This window comes from Triticum aestivum, chromosome 4B (assembly GCF_018294505.1).
Source record: "Triticum aestivum cultivar Chinese Spring chromosome 4B, IWGSC CS RefSeq v2.1, whole genome shotgun sequence".
Classification (NCBI taxonomy): Eukaryota; Viridiplantae; Streptophyta; class Magnoliopsida; order Poales; family Poaceae; genus Triticum; species Triticum aestivum.
This window is the reverse complement of record NC_057804.1, coordinates 225656470-225669647: the sequence shown is the minus strand read 5'-3', so window position 1 is coordinate 225669647 and position 13178 is coordinate 225656470. Positions and strand designations below refer to the sequence as shown.

Here is a 13178-nt window from a genome sequence, read left to right as displayed (position 1 = left end):
GTGAAATCTGGACAATGTATGGCATGTGGGCTCGGGCTAGATCCGATTGGCTGGGTTAAACTTTTCTGGGTGTACACACGCCTCTCTACAAGCTCCGCGTCGCGCGTGCCGCGCCCGCCGCGTCGTGCGGAATGGGCGAGCTTGTCTGCAATTGGCTAGATGGAGATAGAGGATGGACTGACGCATACGAACCGGCCCCGCAAACTATGACGGGTGGGCCTTGTTGGCAGATGGTCCCACACAATGGTAGCTGGGCTTATTTTCTTCGGCGTGCATATTGACCGGGTCATCCAGCGGGAGATAAAAATCATCCCGCGCTGCGCGGCACGACGTGCGTCCCATGCCCTTCCCACGCCACGTCAGTCAAACACCGGCCCTCTTTCTCCCAATCCCCGCAGCCGCCGCGCCCGGCACACCTCCCTCCCCTCCCCCCCCCCCCCCGCACCCCACCCTTCCCTGCCGAGCTTGTTCCTCTAGCCACCCACTCGTCTCCTCCTCCTCCTCCTCTCTCTCTCTTCTCCTCCTTCCTGATCTCTGCGTCGGCCGGACCGCGAGAGGAGCGGTGGTGGCGGAGACGCTCCGGTGGCGGCATCGAGTTGCGAACCCCAGGGACCAGGTCTGGGGGTTCGGTTCCAAGGCGCGGATGGCTTCTCCGCCTATGACGCCGAGGGCAAGTGCACACCCCAGTCCCCTCCTCCTGGGCGAACCCTACGAGAGAGAGAGGAAGATGAGAGGGAGGGAGAGAGAATGACCGGCGTCGGCCTGCGCCGGCGAGGACGGGCGCGACTTGGAGGTTGGCCGCTACTCGATCTGCTCTTGGATCGGGAGCTTTGACGAAGCTGGGGTTCGGGCGCATTGCACCGGAGGCTGCACTCCACCTCTTCCTCGTGGTGCGGCCAGCATGCCGTAAACTTCTTGTGAAGCTTGCTGTTTCATGTGCCTAACTGACTGCCGCTTTCTATGTTCATGCTTATTTGCATCCAGAATTTGTTGTCTGACCGTCCAAGGAACTGGCTCACCTCGCTATGGAATTAGGAGAAGTCAGTTACTTCGTCTTAGCTCTGTTCAGAGATCTAAAAGACTATCAGGATACACAAAATTGATTTGAATTCTGAAAGTACGTGTTGTTCTATGTTCTTGGGCACGTAGCAAGCTTAGGAAAAACACTGTAAGCTTGCGACAGAAAAAGATACAAATACTCACAATTATTATCTTCCGATGACCATTTTAGGCTTCTTTCAGGAAGTGAGTATGCAAGATAACTTCAGGCAAAGTGTACAGAGGCTGCAGCTGAAGCCAAATTTTGAAGGTTGCAAGTTGGTGGGTCATCAGTTATTATTAGGTTCAATCCCCTTTGCCACGTAATACTGTGGCGACATTGTCTCTTATGTATAATTGTGCACGCAGGTTTCTGTTGGAACAATCACTGAAATTGGTGAGAGTTTATCTCACATGTGCCGCTCACTGATGAGAAGTAGATTGAAGTGACTGGTGCTAGAGAAGAAGGAGCGACCGGGAAAGTACACCAGTGATACCCTGCCAGGCGAGCAGAAGGAAGCTAAGCAGATGCTCCTTATAATCCCTAAGAAGCAAAGAGGGAGCAAAAGAACAGGTCCGCTTAAAGGGTAAAATCCTCTGTAATCCCGAATTGTGCTTTTGTGAAAATGTCTGGATCAGTTTGATGCTAGACATGATTAATTTACTAATTATTTTTGGCATCATTATAAGTAATTTTGGATTAGGCACATTGTGGTTTCGTAATAAGAACTGAAATTATGTCTAGAAAAAGAGAACTAATTACAGTAGAACTTGTAGTTCCTTGTGTTTGATTCCTTATAGATGGACCTTGGATACTGGATTAGCCGCTGCTAGCCGATGTGCCATGAAGAAATTGTAGTAGAAGGGCGATGCGAGCTACTGGGTGTTGATTTAAAACCTGGATTTGATAACCAAAAGCTTAAATCAGAAAACTGGGTTTAAGCGGTGCTTATCGTATTGACCTCAAAACATAAGTTGTACAGTCGTTCATAGTTTTCACATTAGCACTGGTTTTGTCAATTTAGTTTTATGGTTTGCAAGCATTGCCGGAACAATGCTACTGTACTACCATGTTTAATTTGACCATATTTTCTATTCCATATGTTTTCATCTATTTTCCTGGTTGTGTAACCACCAGGTCATCCTGAAAATATCTTGCAGTCCTGGTTCCAAAAAACGAGGCAGTCTGTAGGACATGTTCAGTTTAATGATATTTTCCTTGTCGTTGCTATACATTTATTTGTTTATTATGTGATTATAAAAAGCAACATGTATGATCTAGCTGTTATAATATTTTCCATGAAATATGATGATTTATGATTATCTTCAATACGGTTGCGGTTAACTTAGTAAAGTATATGAAAATATGGCTTGCAGATTGATATAATTAAGAAGATACTTCACATGTTTTGATAAGTGATGATTTGTTTCGGGAAGGTCATAGGCATCATAGGTTCTGCTTGAGAAATCATGTGTTCTTTATTTTCCTTTGAGGAATAAAATAAGATGATTAATATATGCATAGCAGGTTAATGCAAGTGATAGCAAGCAAACTCGTGGAAAGGAGAACAATGCCATGTTGCACTCCTGGATTTGATTTTTTTTATTTGAGAGTGGAATTGGATAAGAGACTTTTGTTTCTGTCCTATTACTATTTGTGGTTAGCAGATGCCGCAAAATTATAAATATGATCGACATCATAATGTAATGTCTGAGACGTTCTCAACTAAGATTTCACGTGCAGATCTTGCTCGCCGGCCTCATCTTTTTCTTCAGGTTAGTAGTACGTCGTTTCTGCGGCAAGATGAGCTTACCCATTAAATTTGTTCAATCCAAGGTTAAGATTCATATCCCTTCAACTATAATTTGAACATTTAGCCTTTTTCCGCTCATTACAATTAACTGCATCTAAACACACCATACTCGCATCTGCTGAACTCTACTGTACTCGCATCTGCTGTCCTCTCTCTGTTTTCTTTACCTCTCTTCTATTGACTATTTATTCATGACTGTGTGCCAGCTTTGTACTTCGTGGATTAATTCCTCTAATGCAATAAAGTCTCTAGACATTTTATTCTTCATATGTCTGCCCTGTGGGCTTGCTGTGTCTTCTTTCTAGGTTTTACAAAGTAGAAATGGCCCTTTCTAATTTGATCTTCACGATCCATTGATCACCCCTCTTGTTTCCTGCTCCTTGGGGGTCCGGAGAAAAAAATGCCTCTTGCTTACAGAACAAGATTCTTGGTACTCCTTATAGTGCCTATTTGAGCTTCTTCTTCAATGTTCCCACGCGGGCCCAAATAATTGATGTGTTGCTTATTTATTGGTGCTCCTTTTGTTGGTCCTTTGGGCCGCCCCTCTCTTTTATTACAGATTTATTTTACATGGGGTTTACAGGGCTTTGGGTTTTTGGGGCTTATAATTCTTCATGGGCTTTTTGAAAGATGTGTCTTGGGTTTTGCTTCTTGGGCTTGCTCTGTAGGACAGTGCGATTTCTTTTCATAGAATGTTGTCATCTATATCTTGCTGAAGTACAAAACTATTGGTCAGTTAATTCTCTCACTCATCAATTTACAAATTCAGTATTTTATTTCACATGGGGCTTGGCTGGTTTACGTTTAATTCATGCATCATATATGTTGTTTAGTTCAGACTTGTGCATGTGCATGCATTGGAATTGATTTAACAAAGATATAGCATGATTCTGTACATAAAAATAGTATGAGTATGCATGATCTATGAATAAATGCTCGGATATAGTTAGTCGTGAGATAGTAGGAGTACCATGGGCTTACAACTTCTGGATATCATTAATAATTAATGGCCTGTAGTTGTTCAAAAATCTGGAATGTCTTTCAAGAACTGTTGATCAATGTTGTTATGAGTATTTCTCAGAGTTTTGGTTGCATGTATGTACATTAGAATAGCAGAGGTTCTTATTTTACTTTGTCCAGAAGAGGGGATTTTACTTATTTTTGTTCACAATTTTTATCTAACTTTCTATCAGCACCAACGACCACAATGGGATGGATCAAGCAGCCAAGACTCAGAGTGTGGTCGACAATGCGGCTCTTCCAGCACTGAAGTTATGTCTTTTGGGCCAATTTCAATTGCCTCACTACCTTTACACATGGATCCTGTAGGTATTTCCTAATGTAAGTGTCACTGTTTTTCTTCTTTATGTACCTGGACGGGAGTGCTCATGAGGATGACGACATGCTACTGAACTCAAATTCAGAAATGAAGTTGGGGGCCTGGGGTTTGGAGCCCCTCAGTAGAAGTGCTCAGGCGGCATTTCACAGTTGTTTGCTGAGAATTTAACAAGAACAAATTTTGCTTGTCTCTAGCATTAGGCTATGAGCCCTAAAGCAGTTCCAGTGTGATGAGCTACCTCTTGACTAGGAAGGGGGGATTGAAAGATAGCACTTGTCATTTGAAGCAATTAGTATTGGACTATTTGAGGAAGTAAATGTTTAAACCACTAAACCTTATATTCTTTTGTAAAAAGGAGGGTGCAGATAAATAAGAGTTGTTGGCAGCAGCAACCTACACGTGTGGAAACAGTGGCTATGGCGGCTCAAAGGGAAGTTGTGGCCGCTAGACAGCAACCCACAACTTAGTGGCGACTCAAAGTACATATAATCTATTTCTTCTTGGAGCTATCTACTATAATATTATGACTCGGTGCTAGCTGAAGCTTCTATTTTCTCGCCTTTTGTGGTGGCGGTGAGTCCTTCAACTGCAGTAGTTTTTCTATGTGCCATTGTAAGTGTAGGTTTTCTACAGTTAAGCCTCTCGCATTGCAAAAAGCTACATTCCATTGTTTTTCTACGTGCCATTGTAAGTGTAGGTTTTCTACCGGCTTCAACATAGATAATTAGCATGCGAGAGGCTTAACTGTAGCTTTTTGCGATGCTAGACGGACATATTCAGTACTGAAAATCTAGACTGTTCTTTCCACTCTGTAACAACTTCTATGCTTGCGCCACCATGATATCAGTACAACATTTGCTTATAAAATTTTCTTAGTTGCATGTAAACTGAATTGTTTTACCAGTAAAAATCTGGACAACTCATTCCAGTCGATAATAACCATTGTGGCATTACCATAATATGTCATGTATCTGCTCTGAGTTGTAGTATGCTGCAAAAAGTACAATAAGAGATAGAATGTATGCACTATGGCTAGCAGTAACTTTTTTTGACTTTTACAACATTTGATCTATCTATTTCTGCAGGTTATTCCTCTTGTTGCAACCTTTTCCCATAGAATCAAAGGGAATTAGATTGAAGAAATTACAGGAGGTACTACTTCGTGTTCCATTAGTCTTACTTTTGGAGGCTTGTCTATATAGTCTTAGTGTCAGAGGTGTGTCAATAGTAGTATTAGTTTTGGAGGCTTGTCTATATTAGTCTTATTTTTTTGGATTACGTTTCTTTCCACCTGCATCCTCTCTTCATAATGGATTACGTTTCTTTGTTATTGCCATGTGTTACTTTTTCTCATTACTGTGATCGTCAGTGCCCTTAACAGTGGTTATTCTTGCTTTATGGCTGCCTTCTCAGTGCACTTTTATTAGTTCTAATACATTAATATAATATGCTCGATGGACCATATTAATTATATATTTCACTTCACCGTGGCTATTGGTCGAAGTGTTGGTTAAAATATTTTGGTGGCAGTGTATAAAACTAATTGTTGTACACTATTGTTAAGTGCACTTTTGAGCTTTGAGTAGACAACTGTGGTCATAATTACTTTAAAGGATCGTTAGTACATATTACTGTCGGATTTTCCATGTTCAGTTATTCATGCTATATTATTGCTTGATTCTGATAGCTTGCTATTATTAGAGCAGGAAGGGTATTCCTGGTGTGACATTCAAAAGCAGTCAAAACGGTGAGGTTTAGAACGGAGGATCTCCGTGGAATTATGGATAAAAAATTATCCATAACATGTCTGTCATTGCTCATGTCGACCATGGTATGTGACCAATCAGTGGCAGTTGTCTCTAATCATCAATTTTATATAGTCTTCTTGATTGATGATTTTGTAGCCTTCTCTTAGTTGTACCATATTAATTCTTAAAACTGGATCATTTAAAATTAGTTAGATTTAATGAGTTGTTTCACTGTTTTCAAATAAGTAGTTTAAGCCCTTATTGCGTTCTGGAGCTTATTCTTTCTGCCTTTTTATGATTGATTTATGCTCTCACAAGCTTAAATGTAACTATTGACATATAATCTCATGGCTCAAAGTCTTAGTTGTTGAATGTATTAAAATTTATAAGATCTGGAGTTTGCACTATAATTTCATCCAGCGGTATTCCCAGTATCCCAGGTTGTACATTCAGGTACTGGGAAATGCTTTTATCGAAATTCTAGGAGGATGTAAATTACCCTTTCTTTCCAATGCAATGAAACGCAAAAGCCATTTGCGTTTTCTCGAAAAAAATGCTTTTATCTTGCAGGCCAGTTTTACATTTATTTTTCAGTAACGAGATGAACATGAATAGGGTATCAAGGTATTTGCCTTGGCATTACTAACATCGTGTTCAGGTTACTAAAAGAAGGATTGATAGCGGCATACCTTAACTCGACTGATGCTTTAACTGCTGCCTCTCTAAGCTTTGATTAGCCATGGAGATACTCAAGTTCCAAAGCCCCAAGTGAGGCTATCCTTCTGAGATCCGTTCATCCCAGTTCATTAATTTGTTTGAAATATATATATGTATATTCCAATATTGCTCAATCTCCAGCTGGCCTCTAGGTTATCAGATGAAATCCGGTTAAATTTTAGGGAGGTTGAGTAGGAGTGTTTGGAAATAAAGGCTTTGTTGTTGTTGTTGTTTGAGTAGGAGTATCTCCCTTTTCTGTATAAATTTTGTTGCTATGAATAGTTGCATTGTTATATCACTGAAAAGTTCCTGGGCGTAGTATGTGTTCCTCTAGACTTGGTTGAAAGTATTCCTTCTGTTATCCAGTTTCTCACTACGCATGTTACCTTTGTTGCTAAGTTTTGCCTATAGTTTATGTATAGTAGACTCACATGATTACCTGATGACTCATTCATGCAAGAACTATTGTTAATTTTTTCCTTTTCTGCAATGATGGTCGTAGCCCTTTGACTGTACAAGCCGCAAAGGAGTGAAGCATAGAAAATATGTCCATTGTCGTTGAATTGGTGGGATTGTCACCAAGTTAGTGCTGCAGATTTCTTTTTAGAGCAAGAAGCCAAATCATGTAGTTCATTGTAAATCTTGAAAAACTTGTTTATTGTCACTTCTATATCTGTTATAAACATTTTTTCGTGATGTGGTACTTGTCAATCTTGGTTTGCCCTTCCATACCAAGTCTCCCCTTCAATTCCAGCAGACCAAAAAGTCCTTGTTTCTTCAATTGGTTTCTCGTTTCATGTTTGCACTTCTATTACAGTACAACAATTCATAAACATGGCATTGGTCATTGTTTGTCCAGTTCCCTTCAAAAAAATATGGCTATAGAGAGTTGATCCTTCTAACATAACAGAGCAGAGGAGTGGGAACTATAAACATGCCTCACTGAAGAGATAAAAAAGGTTTGGCAAGGCATTGGTTGTTAAGCTCCTTTAAAAAATGAAGGAATTATAGTGCATCTGACCTATAAAGGGGTTGTGAGGGACAAAACGCTATGGATTCAGAGTAGTGGGAGGGCACCGTTTACCAACGGCGCAAGGAAGAAGTGTGACCTTGATTTCAAAGTTCCTACTCACATAGCAGAATTGTATAGAGAGGATGCCTGCATTTTAAAACTCTGTTACAATTTGAGGCTATGTTTCTTTCAATTTCCATTATTAAAAGGATCCTTATTATTGCCAAATTGTTAATTATTTTCAAATAGCTCTTGGTTTGAAATGGGACCATGTGCCATCTGGTGCAACATGTACTGTTATTATACATCCTATTATTGACAGCAAGCCTTCATTATTTTTTATTAAGGACCCTCGGGTTAAATTTGTTACCCCATGGATTTGCTTTTCAACGCCCACATTAATTTAGCTCATCCCTGCCATAATGTCCTTGCAAAATGAAACTATTTTCATCGACAACATGTCTTTAGTGGGTCTCTGCGCCATTTGACGCAACGGGTCAACTAGTTAAAAAATAAAGGACAAGGATCGAACATGCGACCAGGGTCATCAAGCCGCACGTCAAATAGCAACATACGTAGAACAACAATGTTTGTTGTACCCCCGTTTGTTCATATAATGTTTTTATATTACCACAGCCTATTTAATGTATAACATGCAATATTATTTTTAGTACATTAGTGGGACCGGCTCATTAGCACGTACTATTCGCCTACACTTACTGGTGGGTTCCATGTGTGCTCTCTCTCTCCTCCCCTTCTGCATTTAGACGCACGGGCAAACACGAATAACTCACGAGCGATGTTGCCGTTGACCATATCTGGACGCATTCACAAGTTACGGCACCAGTTTCACGTACTAGTAGCACTAGTCAATGTGTACGTGCAGTGCACATTAATTTGGAAGTATATTAAGTGCATGCAGATATTAAGTAGGATATTATTTGTGTGTTATTATGTGATTAGCACTATTTTTGTCATGAAATTAACGGCACGCTAAACATGTTGAGCGCTCAACATTGAAGCAGTCTAGGTTGTTGGATGAGAAGGAATGCATGTGGCTTGATGACATTTTATATTTAATTTGATACGGCTCTAGAAGAACATTTAATCGATCAAACCATAGATTTCATTCAGTCTGACTCTGACTTTACATTCATACGACGATCGATCTAAAATAAATGGAAATGATAAATGTGCGGCTCCCAGCCCATCAATGCCACAGGGATGGGCACTGGCGCATTCAGGGCGATGGGAGCCAGAACAGGAGTGTGGACAGGCGTGGTATCTTCCTGCAAGGCCGGTTCAAGCTCGTCCCATAGTTCCTTATGTTCTTGAGACTCCGGCTGGGTGTCTTCCTCAGGAAACTGGAAGACTAAGGGTAGACCATCGTGATGTGGCATGGTGTACATTTAGGTCAGGCTGGTTGGAGGTAGACGATAGGAGAATCGGAGAGGAAGAGAGAAGATTCTAGCGATACCGGGTAGTGCGGGGTTGATTTTAAACTGCGGCGCCAGTGACATTAAAATTGGGAGTAGTTGGGACAAAGGTGGGCGCAAAGCCTGGTCAAAGGGCTTGCCTCTCGGTGAGGCTGCACAGTGGTCTACTCGCACGCCTCCTTGTCATCCGGCGCAGCGGTCTGCTCGCACGCCACCCATCGACTCACATGCTTGCTCGTGAGACACCTGCCGATGAGAAGGGGGACTCGTGGCGGCACGTAAACGCTCACGGTTTCAATAGTGAAAGCGTTCGCCTTAACATGATAGGTCTTTGTTCCAAAATACCTTGGCTCTTCATTTGTGCACCTTGTCATAAGCAGCTTGTCAAAAATTGAAGAAAAAAATTACAAAGGAATATTTGTGCCATATCACGTGACCACGCTCAGTTTCATGAACTTCTGGTCACTTTTGGATTTTCTGAAATTTAAAATCCAGGATTCGAAACAATATCATAACCTCCATCATGCAATAAATTTTCAAGCCATACATATGTCCTGTTGTATTTCTTAAGAAAGGATTTGGTCAAACATTTTTCTTAGTTAGACTTCAGACAAGTTATATATGCAGAGTAAAAGGATAATCCCTCCGTACCAGTGCATTACCTGATATATTAACTCAAGTAATAGGCACAAACAAGGCTCAATTTTGTGCTCATCCTGGTGTAGTAGTAGTAGTAGTACTAGGCAATGCAGTTGACGCATGGCCTTGGGGAGCGGCGATCGAGGGAATTGAACTGTGCTCGGCACGGTAGGTAACGTTGTCTAGTTACTAAAGCATCCCTCCATTGTTCATCGGTAGTCATTATGGACCGGGGACATGACGGGAATTTCCTAGGGCTAGAATTCTGGCCACCAGATATTTCGACTCGAAATGCAGAGGCTCGACTGGTTGGGGTTGCCTAATGTGCGTACCACACACGCCACCAGAAGGACACGAGCCCGGTTTTTTTAGGATCAGCACGAGCCAAGGTCTGGCTGGTACGCCGTTGGGTCCTACCGTTCGAGGATACGAAAGAAATCTTTTAAATTGCTGAAGGAATCTATGTGTATTACAATACCCGTATTTTCCTTGCAAATACTACTAAATGTGGTAATTGATTTATGACGAGTTCTTGAATTAGAGTGAGTTTGTGATATAGTGATCTCAACGTGGATTTCACATTTCATGGTATCCCTAGTAAGTTTTTCATTGCAAATTCAATTTTAAAAGATGAACAATATGGTGGTGAGAAAACTTTGTATGTATCAAGCATATGACCACACACACGCGCGCGCGCGCACACACACACACACGAACACACACACAAACACAACAACAATCCAATAAGTATAGTGCATCTATTTTTCCAAATCATGCATGTATGACACGAATTCAAAAATACTCCTTCTGTTCCTAAATATTAGTCTTTTAGAGATTTCAACAAGTGACTACATACGGAGCAAAATGAGTGAATATACACTCTAAAATATGTCTATATACATCTGTATGTGCCAGTAAAAGCCTAATATTTAGAAACAAAGGGAGTAAAATGTAAGACATGAACGGTCCTCAATTCAATATTTAAAATGAACAGGAAACTGAAACATGAATATTAAGTCTAGTACTACAGTACATGCAAATGTTGTGTTTAGGCGGAGCTATGTAGATTGTCGGGGGTTAACCCCTCGACCTTAGATAAAATTGTGAAGCTCTGTTTAGGGTTGTTTAGATTATATTTGTCCCCACCCTCCCAAACACCGATTGGTTGTGCACCCCCCTCCTCCCCGGGAGAATATCATGTGCCCCCATACCTTGGATGCTATATGCTGATACGAGTTGCTTGGAGCTTGTAGATGTGAGATATACCAGTTCACATGATGTGTTAATATTGTTACAGGAAACCTTGATGAGTTTGAGAAATGTACACAATTTATACAAAAACTACTCATATGCCCTTGGATCCCATATCCAACAACCTCGAAGCTCGTATCACCATAGCATCTAAGATGAAGGAGGACATCATATTCTCCTGTATGTAAGAATATTATGTGCTACCACACCTTAGATGCTTTGGTGATACAAGCTCTTCGGAGCCGTTGGATTTGTGACCCAACAACTTCTCGGTGGTTCGGATGGTTTTTTGCAGAAAAGCCCCCAAAGAGTTCGGCCACTATTTACAAGCACAACGACTGCTCAGATGCCATTGGATCTCAGATCAAACGACCATGAAGCTCGTATCACCGTAGCATCCAAGCTGCGAGAGCACCTTATGTTTTCTCGCACGGGAGAATATGAGGTGCTCCCGCACCATAGATTCTATGGTGATACGAGTTCACGGAGATCTAATAGCCCATTGTAGGAGGTTTGAATGTTTTTGCAATATATGGCTGAGAGAGTTTGGGAATTGCGCAGAAAGTACAAGTACTACGCATGTGCCATCTAATCACTGACCATACGACCTAGAAGCTCGTATCACCGTAGCGAATAATTAAGTTACGGGGAGCACCTAATATGAGCAATGGGGAGCTGTTGGATCCAAGATGCAGCGGCACACACGAGGCCTGAATGTTTTATTTGCAAAAAACCTTTGGAGAGTTTGGAAATTGTGCATAATTACAAAGACTACTCCCAAGCCATTGGATCTCACTTCCAACGATGTAAAAACTCATATCACCATAGCATCTAAGCTGCGGGGTGGACGTGATATTCTATGCCGCTGTCATATTTGTTCGTACACTTGCAAAATATGTATAACTCGTGCCGTTACTTGTCTAACTGCGCAAAGTGTTTGTTCAAAAAACCCAGCCTACACTGAAATATTGGAACAACACACGGGGGTCCCACTTGTCATCAATCAAATTTGGACCTAAAACTAACAAATCTGAAAGACGAGATTCGAACTGGCAACCTAGACTACAAAGCGTAAGTCGATAGCCTGAAACAACAACGATTGTTGGCTTAGTCCCATAACTTGATTTTATACAGTATTACGTTCAGTAGAGTAGAGGGAGTGCCTCGTCAACACGTGCATGACCGTTGACTCACTTACCGGTCGGTCCCAGGTCTGCAATCTTTCTCTCCTCTCCATCGTCTAACCTTTGCATGGGCACACACGAAGAGCGGCGCTAGCTTGACGTAGTGTTATTATAACTAAAAAAACTTGGAAAATAGAAGAATCACCTAGAACAAGAGACGTTGTGGCTGGTCGAGACGGAGCTAACCACACCTATCCTCTGTGCCACGTTAGCATGATGAAGCTGTGTGGCTAGTGGGGTATTTTCGACCGACTGGCTGGGTCCCGAGGTCGAACCATAGGTACTATGTCTGATACAATATATTGTTACATGCACATTTTTCCTCCATGCCGAGATGTGGCACACCCTACCGCGCGCTTTTGTGGTCCTCCCGGGTGGTGCACGCATATATTCTTCTTTGCCGAGACGTGGGACACCCTACCACGCGTTTTCTGGGTCCTCCTCAGTCGTAGCGCCGAAGTAAGTAAATGAGTCGTCAAATCACGAAAGACCACCTTTCCCGCTGAGTACATCAGTGAAGCACGGTGGCTAGCTAGTTGGGCTAGTGCGACCGATTAGCTAGGCCGCCACCACATTTGTTTTTTCACCCCTTTTTTATCTCCTTGCCGGCAGGTAAATTTCAATATCCACCGCGGCATTTCTTTGGTGTTTGGGTGCGGCAGGATTTTTAATTTTTTTTGATTGACAGGAGCAGGCGTGGCAGGATTTTTAATTTTTTGATTGACGGGAGAAGGCGCGACAGAAATTACTCACGATGACTCCGCCTGTAAAACCAACTGCTCCCTGAGGTGAGATGTCATTGACTAGTGTTTTCCCATGGTGAAAACCAAATGATTCCCCGCTCCTCGACTGGCTCCCTCTGCCTTCCCGTAGATTGCATTGCCTTTCAGCCATTTCGCCCCTTTGCTTCCTCTCCCCATTGCTTCTACCTGGTGCCATGGCGGTGCAGCAGATAACGGAGTCCGAGGTGAGGCGCCTGACATAGGAGCTCCAGGCCAAG

At 42.0% G+C, this 13178-nt stretch overlaps 1 long non-coding RNA gene across 18 annotated transcripts; it reads left to right on the top strand.

The window, feature by feature from the left end:
- Window positions 1-437: 437 nt before the first annotated feature.
- On the top strand, window positions 438-7352 carry LOC123091864 (uncharacterized). 18 transcript variants are annotated; one of them, XR_006443638.1, is made up of 6 exons: window positions 438-890; window positions 985-1320; window positions 1408-1625; window positions 2783-2875; window positions 4046-5343; window positions 5893-7352. It is a non-coding gene; the product is annotated as an uncharacterized lncRNA (long non-coding RNA). The 18 variants fall into 18 exon arrangements; XR_006443640.1 differs by having other exon boundaries at window positions 1408-4764; window positions 5277-5343; window positions 5893-6022; window positions 7159-7352; XR_006443633.1 differs by having other exon boundaries at window positions 985-1117; window positions 1243-1320; window positions 1408-5343.
- The last annotated feature ends 5826 nt before the right edge of the window (window positions 7353-13178 follow it).